The sequence below is a fragment of the Felis catus genome, chromosome B2 (assembly GCF_018350175.1).
Source record: "Felis catus isolate Fca126 chromosome B2, F.catus_Fca126_mat1.0, whole genome shotgun sequence".
Classification (NCBI taxonomy): Eukaryota; Metazoa; Chordata; class Mammalia; order Carnivora; family Felidae; genus Felis; species Felis catus.
Window position 1 is genome coordinate 89,558,444 of NC_058372.1, and position 18,728 is coordinate 89,577,171.

Consider the following 18,728-nt stretch of genomic DNA (forward strand, 5'->3'; position numbering starts at 1 on the left):
TACAAAGGGCCATATTTCATTCTTTCTCATTGCCAAGTAGTATTCCATTGTGTATATAAACAACAATATCTTTATCCATTCATCAGTTGATGGACATTTAGGCTCTTTCCACAATTTGCCTATTGTTGAAAGTGCTGCTATAAACATTGAGGTACAAGTGCCCCTATGCATCAGTACTCCTGTATCCCTTGGGTAAATTCCTAGCAGTGCTTTGCTGGGTCATAGGGTAGGTCTATTTTTAATTTTTTGAGGAACCTCTACACTGTTTTCCAGAGCGGCTGCACCAATTTGCATTCCCACCAACAGTGCAAGAGGGTTCCCGTTTCTCCACATCCTCGCCAGCATCTATAGTCTCCTGATTCGTTCATTTTGGCCGCTCTGACTGGCGTGAGGTGATATCTGAGTGTGGTTTTGATTTGTATTTCCCTGATGAGGAGCAATGTTGAGCATCTTTTCATGTGCCTGTTGGCCATCTGGATGTCTTCTTCAGAGAAGTGTCTATTCATGTTTTCTGCCCATTTCTTCACTGGATTACTTGTTTTTCGAGTGTGGAGTTTGGTGAGCTCTTTATAGATTTTGGATACTAGCCCTTTGTCTGATATGTCATTTGCAAATATCTTTTCCCATTCCGTTGGTTGCCTTTTAGTTTTGTTGGTTGTTTCCTTTGCAGTGCAGAAGCTTTTTATCTTTATGAGGTCCCAGTAGTTCATTTTTGCTTTTAATTCCCTTGCCTTTGGGAATGTGTCAAATAAGAAATTGCTGCGTCTGAGGTCAGAGAGGTTTTTTCCTGCTTTCTCCTCTAGGGTTTTGATCGTTTCCTGTCTCACATTCAGGTCCTTTATCCATTGTGAGTTTGTTTTTGTGAATGGTGTAAGAAAGTGGTCTAGTTTCATCCTTCTGCATGTTGCTGTCCAGTTCTCCCAGCACCATTTGTTAAAGAGACTGTCTTTTTTCCATTGTATATTCTTTCCTCCTTTGTCAAAGATTAGTTGGCCATACTTTTGTGGGTCAAATTCTGGGGTTTCTATTCTATTCCATTGGTCTATGTGTCTGTTTTTGTGCCAATACCATGCTGTCTTGATGATGACAGCTTTGTAGTAGAGGCTAAAGTCTGGGATTGTGATGCCTCCCACTTTGGTCTTCTTCTTCAAAATTACTTTTGCTATTCGGGGTCTTTTGTGGTTCCATACAAATTTTAGGATTGCTTGTTCTAGCTTCGAGAAGAATGCTGGTGCCATTTTGATTGGGATTGCATTGAATGTGTAGATAGCTTTGGGTAGTATTTGGGTAGTTTTAACAATATTTATTCTTCCAACCCATGAGCATGGAATGTTTTTGCATTTCTTTATATCTTCTTCAATTTCCTTCATAAGCTTTCTATAGTTTTCAGCATATAGATCTTTTACATCTTTGGTTCGGTTTATTAGGCAGAGAGGCAGAGAGGTGAGAGGCAACATTCTATGTAGATGATATTCGAATAGCAAATGCTCAGACTAAATATGTATCCTGGATCCCACAGAGGATTTCACTGGGTGGAGTAGCTGATGATAATAATGGTGATAATCAGGACCAGATGGAAGGAATGTTTGAAAACAAAGTTAAGAACTTAATCTATTATCTATAGGTGATGCAGAGCTATTGAGATTTTTTTTTTTTTTACATAGAAAAATGACACGATCAAAATGGGAGCAAGCAAGATGAATGGAGTTTCAAGATCTGAAAAGACCTTGAGGTAATAAAAGCAGTTAACTTGGAGACCAAATAACTGATAAATTGGATTTTTTCTTGTATGTCTTTTGACTTGTTTAAAGTTCTTTAACAACAATTTTCTAAAAGTTCAACTTCTGCCTCTTAAGTATTTGGAAACAAAATTCTGCCCCTCACTAGTTGTGGGAACTTACAAAAATTGATTAATGTCTCTGGGGTTTAGGTTTCTCATCTGTATAATGAGCTGGTAAAATACATTATTTCTTTTTTTTAAGTTTATTTATTTATTTTGAGAGAGACAGAGCGAGCGAGCAGGAGAGGGGCGGGGGGGGGGGGGGAGGCAGAATCCCAAGCAGGCTCCCTCCTGTCAGCACAGAACCCGACGTAGGGCTTGAACTCATGAACTGTGAGATCAGGATCTGAGCCAAAAGCAAGAGTCAGACACTTAACCGACTGATCCACCCAGGCACCCCAAAATATATTATTTCTAAAGCTTCTCCCAGTGTTAATATTTTATACAGTAACACTGATAACTAGTGACTTCATTTTCTTCATCTCTTTTTCAGAATTAGTTCTCTTAAGAATAATGTACTCATTATGACCAAAAGGAGGTAAGTTGTTTACTTGTATGTGCTCATCTCAATTAGCATTTGTGATGTTTATTAATTGAATCCTTAGTGGGGATCCAAATCAAAAATGTTAGTAAGCATGTTTGGTCATAATGCTCTACACATGTGTATATTATTAATTTCATAATTTCCAAGCATATTTGAATCCATGTTCAATGATCAAACAGTTTCATTTCCTGGCACACTTAATGGAGACTACATTGTTTCCCCTGCCTTATGTACCTCCTTTTTATACCTCTATAACTACAAAAGCGGAACCATTTATTTTGCAAAAGGTTTATCAGAGAACTAATTATAACATCAAGTGGGGTGGTGTTCAGAACAGTCTGAATGAAAAGTAATGAGAAAAAAATCCAATAATTATTTAAAGTAGTGGGTGTTAGCTTCCACTGTGATCTGATGATGGTGGTAGCTGGGAAAAGCTTCAAAGTAACAATACACATCCAGCCATTGATGATATTTTGTTCTTCTATTCATAGTTTATTTCATGACAAAAGTCCGGTGGATTTGGTCTATTTTTCCATTACCCTGGCCACTTACTTGCGGGTATTGTGTGTGGTTGCTCCACGTGTGCTGTGGGCCCTCTACACTATTATCCTGGTCAACAAAAGGCAATTATTAAATTCTAAAAAAGCTTTAGATGAAACTGCCATGACAATAGGCATAGGTAATCAGAGGCATAATCATGTTCTGCTGGAAATCTGTGCCCATAGAATGAACAGGAACACAGTGTAGTCTTTGAAGTCCATTTTCACGTAAACAGCAAATGATGCTGTCGGGTTTTTCGACACAAGTTTGAAGCATAAATGTGCATCATCGTCTTAGGGTCAAGAAATGACTTATGGGCCTCAGTGTTCGTGTAAATGTATTTGCAAAATGCACGATTTTCCAGTTTAGGACCAAATCTATTAGGGATATTGGTGTTATGCCTTTTCGGGTTGTAGAATAGAAGCACATCATAATATCCCTTGAAAAACAGATGGGTTTAGTGTGAATTGAATCACGTGCTCAGGAAAATAACAACTCAGACAAATAGCCTGATAATAGGCTAGAGCAAGAGGCTGGTGTTGGTCCTGTGTTCAAACGAGTTGCTACAAAAGGGTTTGTATCAGTATGTTTCTGAGGAAAAGCATTTTTAGAAACAGCTGTACTGTGGTATTGTTAATGTCTGGATTGACTCCTGCATTCAGGTAGCCGGTGGGACCATGAGGTATGCTCAGGTAACTCAAAGGCTACCTTTTCATACTAAAAAAGCAACAATGGCAGATTCTGACCTGTGCCATTATTGAAAGGAGTTACACTAGTCCCAGTTAAGTGTTAATTGAAGAATTCCATGAACCTCAACAGCCTTAAAATATTTCCTTTTGCCTGCTTGACACAGTCATATCTCCACAGGGCGAGTTATTCCTTTAAGCCCTGGTTCCTCAGCCTTGTCACTATAGACAGCCTGGGCCAGGTCCTTTGTTGTGGGGGCTGTGCTGCACATCTTAGAGTGTTTGACAGCATTCTTGGCCTCTATTGATGTGCCAGTAACATCTTGCCATCTTCCAGTTGCTAACAACCAAATCTCCAGACATTGTTAAATGTTCCCTGTGAGCTAAGTCACCCTGGTTGAGAAACACAGCTTTAAGAGCCTCTCAGGCACTCTATCCCTGTTAAAATTCGGGCCCCCTGGGTGGCTCAGCCGGTTAAGCAGCCAGTCTTGATTTCAGCTCAGGTCATGATCTCAGAGCCTGCTTGGGATTCTCTCTCTCCCTCTCTCTCTACCCCTCCCCCACACGCATGTGCGCTCTCTCTCTCTCTCTTAAAATAAATAAACTTAAAAAAATGCAAGTGTTACCTGGTAGGAAAATCCACTACTCCAGCCAAGAACACCTTAGCATTCATTAGCTGCCTGATTTTCTAGCATGAGAGCAGGGCTCAGAATGGGAGATAAGTCAAGCTGACGAATGGAAGCAGGAGAGTCCTGGATGGAGAAATGGTGAAGGTGAGGAAAGTATGCTGGGGGAATACCGCTTCAGGGATCCCTGTGCAGCCTAGAAATTTCATGAGATGCCACAGTGAGAGAAGTGTGATGGCAAAAGTGGGGAGAATGGCTTGAAAAGAAGTAAGGCATTCCACGTGCCAAGGGGCACTCATGTGCTGTAAGACCTTTACAGAGGCAGGCATGTTGATCACTTTGTAAAATTATTTCTTGTTGTAATCCATCAGGCATGTTTACGATGCTATCGGTCAAAGACGGCTGAGTAGATGCAGCAGGCTGCAATTCTGAGTGGGGGCTAGGAGGCACTCTGAGTCCTACAGGTGCCAGAGAAAGAGCATGTGCTGTCAAGGACATTTTTTTACCTCTGGAGAATGTAGGAGCCTGGGGTCCAGGTGAGCTTGGGTAGCAGCCTTTCACACAAACACTTCCCTCCATCTGCTGTGAGTCAGCTGAGCCCTCAGTGAACACCCTGGGGGCAGATCCAGCCTTTTGAGTATGCCGATTCAAACCACGGTATTTGAAAGTTTTCCAGGGACGCACACAAACTCAGCAAAAGATGGGAACCACAGGAATAGGGCTCCAAAGCGAACGTTGACTATTTCAAAACATGGCCCCGTTAGATGTGCATGGGAAATAGACGGGCTTAGAATTTAAATGAAAACAGCTGAAAAATTCTGGATTCCCCCTTCATTTCTCTTCCTTCTAACCCCTATTCTAGTTTTTTTTCCTCTATTTTTAATGTTTCTCCTTTCACCAACTTCATGATTTGGATTATTTTAGAAAATGTAGAAACAAAAAATTAACAATCTGTATTGTGTTCTGACTTACTCTTCTCTTATTCTTATCTCTACTTCCTTTTTTTATTTGGTTTTCCTCTCTGCCCCCAGTTCCTCTATGTTGTTCAATTTTTCATATTTTTCTGCAGTCCTCGTTTTCTCTGCTATTCCAAAACTTGAAATCATCTCGCTCCATATGTATGGTAACCTGGTGGCTTTTGGAACAATATCGAGTTCAAACACCATATTATTCCCATGAGTGCCTTTGTACCTGTCACTCATGAGCCACAAATTTTGTTTCAAATGTATTGTCACCGTATCCATATGAAATGTGAAATATAGGGGAAGGGGGTTGACTGTACAGTGTCATAAGGAAACTCTTTAGCAATGATGGAAACGTTCTATAGCCTGACTGTGGTGTTGGTTATACAACTACACACAGCTGCTAAAACTCATCAAATGTACATTTAAAATAATGAATTTTATTTCATGTCAATTACACTTCAAAAGTAGTCACTATAAAAGTAAAACTAAGCACATGTTTTTGACCATGGCCATTTTCCCACTAAAGTTGCTGTGTGGCATGATTGTGCTTTACACTTTCTCATCCTTCCAGACTTTCCATTTCTTTTGAGAACCAGTGTGTGACCTGTGGTGTCTTCACTTCCCAGCCCCCACCTCCAACCCCATGAGAGGGGGGCCTTTAGAGAGCAGGCCCTAGCACATCTGCATGTTCCTGCTCTCAAAAGAAACCATAGCATATGCATCGAAGTGGCAAAGGATAAAACACAAATGCCACAAATGCAGTGGGCTTTCTAACTAAGGCCTGGTAAGTAATAACATGTCTTTTAAAAAAGTATCAACCAAAATGATAAAAATAGCCTCAGTAATCTTGATCTTTGCAATTCAGCAGCTGTCCAGAGTCAGGTTTTGCAGTCTGAAGGTGCTAGGGTCCCCTCTAGTGCCAACAATGGCCCTAGCAACTCAGGTCACGGAGCCTTCTTTCTTTCCACTTAGAAGAAAATGTTGAGCATCTTCTCCTGACACGTACAAATCCATTCATACATTGTGAGGGACAAGTGGACCACACTAAAGGGGAAAGGAAGGAGGGATTACTTAACATCTTTCCATTAGAGAACCTGGAGCTACAGCAAAGAATGCTTCTTTTCTTTCTTCTTAAAAATTATTTTTCCAGCTTCATAGAGATTGACACATAACATTGTGTAAGTTTAACATGCATAACATGATGGCTTGATATATGTGTATATTGCAATAAGGTTAGTGAACACATGGGTCACCTCACATAGTTATCATTTTGTGTGTGTGTGTGTGTGTGTGTGTGTGTGTGTGTGTGTGTTGAGAACTTTTATGATCTACCATCTTAACAGCTTTCAAGTATATAATACAGTATTGTTAACTAGAGTCGCATTGACTAGATCTCCAGAACTTATTTATCTTGTGTAACTGAAACTGAGGGGTGATGGGGAAATGTTGACGCTTGAATTTTTAGAGTGCCATGAAACAAACAGATCCCAGGGCAGGATTTTAAGGAAGAAGGTCATTGTCTATATCATTCATTCTTTTTATATTTATTTACTGTTAATGAGGTACAGTTCTAACAAGAATGCCAATTATATTCTAAATAAAATTTTTCCTTTGATTAGCAAAGCAAATCAGTCTTTTTGCAGAGAATTTGGACTTTAAAAAAGGTACAAATAAAATGATGAAAACCACCTGTAATCTCACCATGCAGACACAATCAATATCAACATGTTGATATATTTCCAGGTTTTTATTCTGTGTGTGAGTGCAATTTTTATAAAAATTAGGCAAGGGGCGCCTGGGTGGCGCAGTCGGTTAAGCGTCCGACTTCAGCCAGGTCACGGTCTCGCGGTCCGTGAGTTCGAGCCCTGCGTCAGGCTCTGGGCTGATGGCTCGGAGCCTGGAGCCTGTTTCCGATTCTGTGTCTCCCTCTCTCTCTGCCCCTCCCCCGTTCATGCTCTGTCTCTCTCTGTCCCAAAAATAAATAAAAAACGTTGAAAAAAAATTAAAAAAAATTAGGCAAAATTAATTTTATTGTATGTTTTTCCCTGAGCATTTCCCTGTGTCATTAAACAAATCTTCAAATATATAAATTTTAGTGGATTCATATTATTCTGTTGTATGAATGTATTGTAATTTATTTTACCAATTTTATATTTTTATGTTTAAATTGTTTCCTTTAAAATACATAATATATGAATAGTTTTTGGTGATTTGTTTTCTTTTTATTCATGTACCTTTGATAGGTATTTATTTTTCTAGATACTTTATTTTAATGTGTACTTGGATAGTTGACCTTCATAAATTATTTAAAAAGTCAACTTGATGTCAATTTTGATTTTAAATACATACAGTTTGTTCTTTTCAACATACAAATTGAGATTAGTACAAGGAACAAAAAGTGGTACCATTAAACAAAGATTGTATGATTTAATATTAGAGCGCCACCTGCTGGTGGATTTTAAAATGGCATTGAACAGACGATTAGAATCTTATTTATGAAATTACTGTATTTAAACTCTGACTGTTGCTTATATTCTTTTAGTGAACACTAAGGCAATTGATAACAAGAAAAATCTCATAATTTTAGCTTTTATTTTTAAATTCTTTATGTCAATAAAAATAATATTTTCAGTATTCGAACAGTCTAAAAAATGGTAAACCTCATTGTTTGATATAAATTAATTAAGTGAATAGATGAGTAGGCCAGGAATAAATTGAAAATAAATTGAAAAGTTGGTAAAACATATATGGTGAATGAAGCCAACAGGCCCAGATAATTTTATGAGTAAATTCTAACAACTTTGTAAGGAATACAGAATTCTATGCTATTTTAACTATTTTATAGCATAGACGCTGGAAATTACTATTTTGATTTTATGAGTCTAATAGACCATAATATCAAACTAAAGGAGAATATATGACAACAAGGAAACCCCTGGGCCAATCTCATTTAGGAACATAATCCCAAAATATTAAATAAAATATTGACATATAGAATGCAGTAGTATTTAAATACTACTAATAATAATTATATCATTAATCTAACATTTCACTTATACCATACCACACAAATTTTAGAGTCTTAAATCAATAATCACTTATAAGCTGGTGATTCTATGGGTTGGCAATTTGTGTCAGGATCAACTGGACAGTTCTCTTGCTAGTCTGGCTATAGACATTTCTGTGGCTGCCGGCTTCCGGTGGCTCACCTGAGACTAGGAGGCCTAGGATGTTCTCCCTCACATATTTGGCAGTTGATGCTGGCTCTTGTCGGGTTTCTCTCTCCATGTGGTTTCTCATCCTTAAGGGAAGAAAGAGAGTAAAAGCAAAAACTTCAAGACCTTTGGAGGTCTAGATTTGGAGTCACACGATGTCCTGCGGCATTTGGTCGGTCAAAGTAAGTCACAAGGTGACCTAGTTTCAAAGGATAGAGAAAGAGACTACCTCTTTTTCTTAAATTCTCTTTTAAAAAATTTTTAAATACAAGTCAGTTAACATATAGTGTAGTATTAGCTTCAAGAATAGAATTTAGTGATCCATCACTTACATATAACACCCAGTATTCATCCCCAAAAGTGCCACCTCCTTAATGCCCATCACTCATTTAGCCCATCCCCCACCCACCACCCCTCCAGCAACTCTGTTTGTTCTCTGTATTTAAGCGTCTCTTATGGTTTGCCTCCCTCTCTGTCTATTACTTTATTTTTCCTTTCCTTCCCCTATGTTCATCTGTTTTGTTGAAACAGACTATTCTTAGTAGAGAGGATGACAACATCACTTTATAAAGGGATATACATACAGGGATGGGAGGAATTGTTGCAGCCATCTTTGAAAGCAACCTACTGCAATCACTAGATGAGTGAATCTTTGTAAAACACTGGCACATAGTGTTATATAAGAATTTGTCAAACAAATAGATAACCAATCCAGTTAATTCCAAGAATGCACAGAGAGTTTACCATTAAAATGATCCACTGGGCGAAAACCCAAAACTACCTCTCAGAAAGGAGGCTAATACTGGTAATACAGATAGGCAGCTTTCATTAAGGAATTCCAAAGAGACAAGGAAATCAATTACTTTCCCAAGTTTTTGAGTTTGAAAAATTATGGAAGCTTCCAATTTTAGGATGGGATATTGCATAATCCCCTCCACTCTATTCCACAGACAGAAATACTTAAAAATGTACTTTAAAAAATTATGAAGTACATATACAAGCTTAAGAACAAGAGGAGGCTCAGGGGATGAAGAATGGACAGTGATGAGCGGGGGCAAACCGTGCAGCCCTCTGATGTTGGCACTGGACAAGGGCTGTGACACCCAGAGCTTCCAAGCCTGACCAAGAACACATCCAAACCCTCTCAGGCTAACATTGCTGGCAAGTTGGAGCTGAAATAATTATGCTATATAACCTGGCTTGCAGCTAGAAGTGGACTCCTGCCTGTAGCTCCAGTAGATAAGAGAGACATGTGAGTCCAAATAGGAAGGATGCCTGGGCTGCTTGTGGACGGAGCCCTTGAGATCGCTTTGTCTATAGTGGGCAGCAGCCCCAACCCTCTAATTTGATCTGTGCCCGGGCACAGTGGGCAGGCTGAGGCAACCTCATAATCCACGAGAAAGACGTGGATGAGCTAAAAAATCCCATGCAAAACAATAGCATGAAGCAAAATTTTGAAGCACATGAAAAAATTCATGGTTATGAGACATTATCGAAGCAGTATTTTTTTTCTTCGGGATAAATTTCTTTCAGATGATATCCTAAGATTATTAATTTACTTACTCAACACATAGTATTGAGTATCTACTATGTACCAAGTACTGGACTAGTGACTGGGAATAAACAGTGAACAAAACACACAACAATCCCTCTCTTCATGGAGTTTGTATTCCAGTAGGAGGTCGTAAGGAAAGGAATATTTCCGGAGTAATCTGGATAGGAAGGTAGAAAGTCATAGAGGGACAGACACATGGCTGAGAGAGATTCATGAGTCCCTAAATCCCTGAATCCTGTCCTGCTGCAGCTGCCCCTTCACTTGAAAGACTAAATATCAATCATTTAATTGTTTTTTTTTTTTTTTTTTTTTTTTTTTTTTTTTTTTACTGAACCACACAAATACAGTGAAAATGAAATTAAATGTAAGGAAAAAAATGTGTTTTTATCTTCATCTTTGTTAAAAAGAACAAACTGGCAGGACTAAAGCCAGGAAAAGATATGGTTCAATTTTATGTAAAGATGATTAGGGACTTCCAGTGTGGATCAGAGAAGGAAAAAAATTAACAATTATTCAAGCTGTTTAAAGGTTGGGTAGAATTGGGGGTCAGCTAGTGCCACATAGCTTCTTTTGTAGCATCTGGAAAGTTTTCTAGTTTAAAAAATTTTTAAAATATAATGTCAGGCTCTTTATTTTTAAAGGCAACCCAACCTGTGTTCGTGCGTTTTTCATTTTGTTCAAATTCAGGCCAGGTGTGTACTGGGCAATCACATTTTCCTTTTCTAATTATATCTGAACTCGAAGCAGAGTCAAAAGAAAGTGGTCACAATGGTAAGAAGCTTCTGTGCTTCTTTTCTTGTCCCTTGTTATCATCTTGCTCTAAAGTGTTTCTGTTGGAGGAGTCACAATTATCACAGTGGAGGAGTTTAATTATCTCCTAAAATTATTTTTTGAGGGAAAAAGTTGAACTTCATTGACCACTGTGACACTTACTACTCTCTCCTTATTCTCCTCCTATGACTCAATCTTCTTAAATAAACAGCTCTTGATTTTTTGTCAGGTCAGATATCCTATTTTGACAATTTGATTATATCTATGATTTCACAAACATATATATATATATATATATATATATGCATATATATATATATGCATGTAGTTTTATTGTAATTGCCTAATAAAATACATCTTTGGGAGCTAAGGGCATGAACCTCTGTCTTAGATAGTTTCTCTTCCTTGGTTTACATCTTTTTATGTTGAGGTTCTCAGGGAGTTGTCATTGACTATTTATTTTATTTTTTAAAATCTTATTTATTTTTGAGAGAGACATAGAGCATGAGAAGGGAAGGGGCAGAGAGAGAGGGAGACACAGAATCTGAAGAAGGCTCCAGGCTCTGAGCTATCAGCACAGAGCCTGACACGGGTCTTGAACCCACAAACTGTGAGATCATGACCTGAGCTGATGTTGGACACTCAACCTACTGAGCCACCCAGGCGCCCTGACTATTTATTTTTATTCTAGGCCCCTACTTTTGTGTCTTTACTTCCAATGCATTTGGCTCTCTCCCATAATGTGGACTTCCAGATTTACGTTTCCAGTCCTTCTGTCATCTACCCACTGCCAAATGAATATTCCCACCTGGTTATTCCGGTGTGAAGTCAAATGAAATATATGCTGGTTTTTCTCAACTTGTCAGGTGCTACCACCAACCGATCTGCAGCAACCCAAGCTGGAAACATGGACATTATCACTAGAACGTGGACATTATCACTGGAAATGTGCACATTATCATTGAATCTCTTCTCTAGCCCTCAATATCCAACCAATCACCAAATCATTTTGATTCTAACCCCTAAAGCTCTCTCCATCTACTCCCTCTCTTCTATCCTTGCTTTAGTTCAGGTCCTCACCTCTCTCCTGAATTGTTGCATTCAGCCTCCTGCTGCCCTTCTGACTCTAGTCTGGCCTTGCCTCCAGTTCTCTCTCCACAATGCTGCTGACAAACTGTCTCTAAAATGCAACTCCAGGGGCGCCTGGGTGGCGCAGTCGGTTAAGCGTCCGACTTCAGCCAGGTCACGATCTCGCGGTCCGTGAGTTCAAGCCCCGCGTCAGGCTACGGGCTGATGGCTCGGAGCCTGGAGCCTGTTTCCGATTCTGTGTCTCCCTCTCTCTCTGCCCCTCCCCCGTTCATGCTCTGTCTCTCTCTGTCCCAAAAATAAATAAAAAACGTTGGAAAAAAAATTAAAAAAAAATGCAACTCCAGTCATGTTACTCCTCTGCAGACAATTATTAATGGTGCCCTATGACTTTTTGAGGAAGGCAGTCAAGGCCTTTCATGATTTGGCTCCTCCTGCCCTCTTCAAGCCCACATATCCTTTTGTTCTTTTCTCACCCCTGTCTCTCCTGGCAGTCCCCCTTCTTAGTTTCATCAGTGTTGAATATATGTAGACTCCTGCCCAGCCTGAGCTCTTCCACACCCTTGGGCTCTTATATACCTGGACCCTGTGCCCTGAATTCCAGCAGCCTGCTACCAAACACACTTACCCATTTAATAATTCCCCCCCCCCCCCAATTTCAAGGCTCAACTTAATTTCCTCTGAGATGCATCCCCTCTCTCAGGTGGAGTCATATACCTCTCATCTCTGCTGACTTCAATCTTGCACACAATTTTCTAATTTTGTGTGTAGTGCATTATAATTATTTCCTTATTCAATATGTACATTACAAGACTGACAACCTCTTGAGGACAGTCACTGTGTCCACCCAAGCTTTCTATTCCCCAGGACCTGGCACAGGGCTTAGTATTAAGTAGGTATGGAGGAAATATGAAATTGAATTGCACATCCAGCCCTGTAAGATGAAAGTTGGATGTTGGGAGTTACGCTTACTCCCCCAGTCAACCTCCATAAGAGCAAAACCAGTTTCTCCAGCACCATCACTGTTGGAATAAGAACAAGTAGCGAAATAACAGACTAATCCATATACTCCAATCAACCACACTGTGTGTTGCAGACGGGACAACCTGCCCCTTCTTGTTTCATTTTATGGGTGTTGTCATAGCTAAATATTATGCAGCTGAGGAGAAATCATTTCAAATAGAGGGAGAGATGAGGCTTGATAATTGTAGTGAAGGATTTGTTACTTGAACTATACAAAACTACTGTGAAATGTTAGCAAATAACTAGGCCTCAGGGAGCAATAATTACTTTCATTCTGCAATTGCAGATGATGTAAAAGAAAAACAACAGAAACTGAAGTTTTAGATACTAATAGAACGTAAATAGGAAACAGGGCTAGAGAAAACCAGCCAAACAATTTTCTGTCCTCAAAAAGCTAACAGGGGGTGATCCAGTATTTTGAACTGTGAGCCAATGACTTTTGGCACAACTGCTTGATGAAATTCCCCAGTAGAGCGCACCACTGGAGTTTACTGACCTTTTAATCTATCCCTGTAATCCATTTCTGAAGAGGTTTTTTAAAAACATTTTATGACCAATTGGATATAAAATGTTACTGTCTCATTTGAATTGCCCCGTTTTACCACCCGCCTCACTTGTTATGTCTGTTTGTACTAAATATCCTGGAGGTGGAATGGAGTCCTTTTATAATAGTTCGAAGATACAATATCTTTTTGGATTTAATAATGAGTTTTTCCTCCCATGGCACACTAGTAGTAAATGAAAGCAGTACCAGGCTAAATGTGGGTGGAAAGGCCTCTTCATCAATGTCTGACAGAGGGCTGACACTATTTCCTTTGGAAGACATTTTTTTTTTTTTTTTAATGAAATGACAAAGGCAGGGAGGAAAGCTAAATATTTTATATTCTTAGGAGTTGGTCACAGAGGTGCTATGAGCTCTTGATAATTTCTACCCACACATAAAAGGATTCTATTCAGGGAGTCCATGAAGGCATTATTGAATTGTTGATATGCTGCAAGAGTCCTCTCTTCTGGAGTCTGGAAGTTTCTATATTCGTAAGAGGAAAATTGTAACGAGAATGGAGCATCTGTTCTGTCCTGACTCCTGCACAGGAGTATCATATTAACTCCTTTTTCGAAGGCTCTTCTTCTCAATTAGCTGCTGAAAGTCTCTGTCTGGAACAGGAGCCCTGAGCTCCCTCCCCTGGAGATTCTCAGTAAAACCAAGAGAAAGGGGGAGAACAAAGAAACAATTGTACACTGGCTGAGGGGACTGTGTAAACAACACTGGTAGAGACCATGCTCCTGATTTTAACTTCCTGTCACTCAGATAAGTCAGTTTTCCCAACAAGTTCACAGATATTTATTCTCTATTTCTTTTCCTTCTCTTCCAGTTCATTATCAATCAGTTAATTACTGAACTACCGCTGTCGTTTCCTAAATACCACCCAGGGAATTTCATGGTTCATCCTGAGAAGGTTGTTAGTCTTTCTCTTCTTCTTGGGCACAGCTGGATCTGTATCTATATCTATATCTATATCTATATCTATATCTATATCTATATCTATATCTATCTATATATATTCATATATATATGTTATATATATGTTATATATATATAACATATATATATATAATATATATATGATATATATATAACATATATATAACATATATATATATACATATATATATATTAATGTTTATTTTTGAGAGACAGAGAGAGACAGCATGAGTGGGAAAGGGCAGAGAGAGAGAGAAGGAGACCCAGAATCGGAGGCAGGCCAGGCTCTGAGCTGTCAGCACAGAGCCCGACTCGGGGCTTGAACCCACGAGCCGTGAGATCATGACCTGAGCCAAAGTCGCACGCTCAACCGACTGAGCCACCCAGGCACCCCTCACAGCTGGATCTTCTTATTCCCTCCTCTCCTGTTATGTCAGGTCACAACTCCCAAGAAAAAAGAGTTTGGTCCTGATGAGTTGCCTTTGCCTCAAATGTGATCTCTGATAATTTTGTGGGTAATTTGATAATTCTGGGTAATTTTCTGAATATTTTCTGCGTAATTTTCCTTCAGGACCTACTGTCATCCCTTCATCATCATTTTATTAGGTCTGAGTGATTTTGCTTACACGTTGGCAATTTTGATTGCCTGATTCACCTGGACATTGTGAAATTTTGTGTTTTTGGGTGCTTAAGATTTTGCATCATTTTAAATATTTTTGGGTTTTGTTCTTAGATGCAATTAAGTTACTCAGAAACAATCGGATCCTTTAGAAGCTGGCATTAAAGTTTGTTAGGCTGGTCTAGACCAGTCTTTAGTCAGGGCTAATTTGGCCTCATTACTGAGGAATACTTATTGAAGGACTCCACTTGATGCCTGTGTATTAGGGGGTCTTTCCACCCCAACACTCTGCAGCACATTGTCTATTTCTGGTCTTATGTGACCTTTAGGAATTGTTCTGCTTCCTCCCTAGAGTGATTGTTTCCTGGCTTCTGGGAGTTTCATCATGCACATGCTCTGATCAGTACTCAGCCAAAGAGGGGGATCCCCTGCAGATCTCTGAGCTCTCTCCTCTTTGCTACCTTACTGTGTGAATTCTAGCCATCGTCAAGTCCCTGAACTCTCAACTCTGTCTCCTCAGCGCAGGGAGACTGTTGGGCTCCTTTGGGTGTCTCATCCCTGAGCTGCAGTTTGGATGTTTTCCCCCAGGCTGTGAGCTGTGGTAATTGTTTGGCTTACCTCACATGTTTTCCTTCTTACTGGGATCACTGCTTTGTGCTGCCTATTGTCCAGTGCCTGAAAACCGTTGCTTCCCCTATGTTGTCTGTTTTCATAGTGGTTTAGGGTGTGAAGGTAAATCCAGTTCCAATTACTCACTAATCATGGCCTACAGTGGAACTTATCCAAGTGGAAAATTTTGGATTTAGGAGTTCTGGTTGGCAGAGCATAGGGTCGTGGTCAAGAATACCAGACCTGTCATCAGGCTGCCTGCATCCAAATCCTGATGCTTGTGAGTGACCTACGGCGATACATAATCTCTCTCTGTTTTCAGTTCCCTCATCTGAAAAGGGAGGTAATGAATGTGCCACAAGCCGTAAAAGTGATAGTAATGACAAGAAATTGAAAATATTTTCAGTCATGGCAGCTTTACTGGAATAAGATCTTTGAAAGCTGATGATTATTTAGCTACATAAATTCTGGAAAGCTTGTTAATAAATCATTTATATTATTTTGTAAGTCAAATCTCTTGTATTTGTTGAGAAAACAGGACTTTAGAGACAAGCTATTTTCTCACTTCTGGAAGGCCACAAAACCAGTCATTGTGAACTATAGTAATTGGATAAAGATCATTAATTCTTTGCTTAAAAAAATTTCAGTGAGATAATCCACCATTATGGAACCTGCCACATTGGATAGTGACTTATAGGAACATGAGAATTATAACAGTTTTTGCTATGTAACTATCAACTTTGATCTCAGCAGCTTACAACAATAAATCTTTGTTTCCATTGATCATGGGTCTGCAACTTGGTTATGGGTTGACTGATCGAGGCTGGGCCAACGTGGACTCTAGACTTTCAGTCGGGTTCAGGTCTGTTCCCTGTGTGTTGCTTCTGAGGAGGCCCTGCACACGGTCACCAGATTCGTCCTTGAAAACCAAGAGCTTGCTCCTGTCTCCCTCGGCCTGTTTTGTGCTCACCTTTGGAATAAATGCATCACTGGTGTGAGGGCTTCATCATGTCTTTATGTATTTGGAGTAACTGTTGCCGTCTAAATGTCTGTTCCAATTCTTAAGAACTGAAGCTGAGTCTTGGGGGAGGTGCTTAAGAGGCAGCTTTAGTCCCTCAGAGTTGAACACGTGTCCTGAATGGTGGGCTTATGGTGTCAGGGAGGTGAAGACATCCTGCTTGTTTTTTTTTTTTTTTTTCTTTTTTTTAGTCCTAGACCTTTGAGCCAAAAATAAACACAATAATTTCATATAGTGAATTCAAAAGTATAGTTAATATTATAAGTGAATAGCATCATTTAAATAAAAAAAATTCCCACTTACAATTGGTATCGTTCTCATCCATTTCCTGTTTTGTTCATGAGGCTTTCTCAATCTTTGTTTTCCTTCTACCCAGAGACTCTGATTCTTTCGTCTCATTGGCTGACTCAGAGATAGTCACCCGGACTTACCTATGGCTTTGTTATCCAACTGTGTGCACAAGGCTGCTGTATGACAAACGGGAATCTCCACTGTTCTGTCTGTTTCCGCAGCACCTCAGATTCCCTAATGCAAGTTCCCATCTCTCAGGGAGGACGTGCCAAGTTCCAAGTGCCACGGAAGTGCCACGGCTGTGGCTGTGACTGCATGGTTCCATTCTTTACCTCTGGTCATGTTCCACCCCCGCTGTCTCCCCACGCAGCCACACTGCAACATCCTGGCAATCCGACTTTCACTATTATGAAAATAATTCCAGATTAAGGATTTGGGTAATTAAGAACAACAATAGATTAGTTAAATTTCTCAGTGTAGTTCTTGTTCTAAGGTTCTAATCTGACCCATTTTTAGAATTCTCACTTAATCAACTTATCACTTTACCTTCTTGGCCATTCAGATTTTCTGCAGAAGCTCAAATTCCTTCCAGATCATAGTACTGCCTTTGCGTGACCTCTACTATTTACTAGCTGTCTGAGCTTTCTGAGACAGCTGCATTTAACCTCTTCAACAATTTATGCTGAATTCCTTCTTCACTGCAAGTGTAGCTTCTCTTCTTTCCCTTCATATTCTATTTTTTACATTACCACCTATCTGTTGATAGAGACTTTAAAAATATTGTTTTTAATTTTTAATTTTTCCAGCTTTACTGAGGTATAATTGATAAATGAAAATTGTATATATTTAAAGTATACATTGTGACATTTTGATATTTGTATACATGTGAAATGATTACCAAAATCAAGCTAATTAACATCTGTCACCTCATAGTTACATAGTTTGTATGTGGTGAGAACATTTAAGATCTATTCTCTTAGCAAATTCTAAGTATACAATGTGGTATTGTATGGTATACATTAGATGTCTAGTACTTGTTTATCCTGTATAACTGAAACTTTGTACCCTTTGTATTTCTGTGATGGCTCATTTGCAGTCAGGGTCCCTGGAAAACTGGGTGCAAAGAGATGGGCTTGGCCCTGAGTCTGTGGGGGCTGGGCTGGTGCCGAAGTACGCTGGGGTTAGCCTGGTGTCTAGGTCTACAGGGTCAGGATTGGTGCCTGGGCCCGTGAGGGCATGCCTAGAACCTATATATGGTGGGGTGAGGGGGGTGGTCATAGGTTTACTGGGCTGGGCCTGGAGCCTGGGTCCACTGGAACCCGAGGCCAGGAAGGCTGGCCTGCTGCTTTAGGGCAGCCGTGGAGTCTGGGTCCATGGGGGATAGCTTAGAGCTGGGGTGGGCCTGGATTCTGGGGCCCCAGAGATTGGCCTCAAGCCTGGGGCTCAGGCGCTGGCCTGGCACTGGGATTCACTGGGAAGGGCCTGGAGCTAGGGTCTGCAGCAAAGTCAGGTACTCACTTCACTCCCCTTTGCCACATAGAGGGTATCTCTCCCTGTGCTGCTCTGTGCAGGCTTGGAGGAGAGGTGATGTGGGTAATGTGAAACTGACCTTCCCACCATCTTGAGTGTGTCTTATTTTCACTGTAATCTCTCACCTGGATTCCTTCCTTCCTCTTGTGAAGGTATTTTGAGTGTGGGTAGTTGTTTAAATTGATGTTTTTGTGAGGGAAAGAGTACTGGAAACTCTTCTTCTGCCATCTTGCTCATGTCATTCTAAAGAAGCTGTCTCTGAAGGAGTCTTTATCCAGTGTGTAATCAATGATAAAATACTTGCCATCCCTGAAGGAACCTGGGATTGGCAAATTTCTACCTCTTTGCGTAATGACTTGCAAAGACAAAGAAATGCTTTTCTGGATC

General features: G+C 39.9%; 1 long non-coding RNA gene across 1 annotated transcript in view; it reads left to right on the forward strand.

The window, feature by feature from the left end:
* Positions 1–1,662: 1,662 nt before the first annotated feature.
* Positions 1,663–18,728, forward strand: part of LOC123385486 — a 72,702-nt gene continuing 55,636 nt past the window's right edge. Inside the window, exons 1-2 of the long non-coding RNA XR_006598105.1 lie at positions 1,663–1,732; positions 2,274–2,318. This is a non-coding gene — a long non-coding RNA (uncharacterized LOC123385486). The remainder of the gene's footprint in view (positions 1,733–2,273; positions 2,319–18,728) is intronic.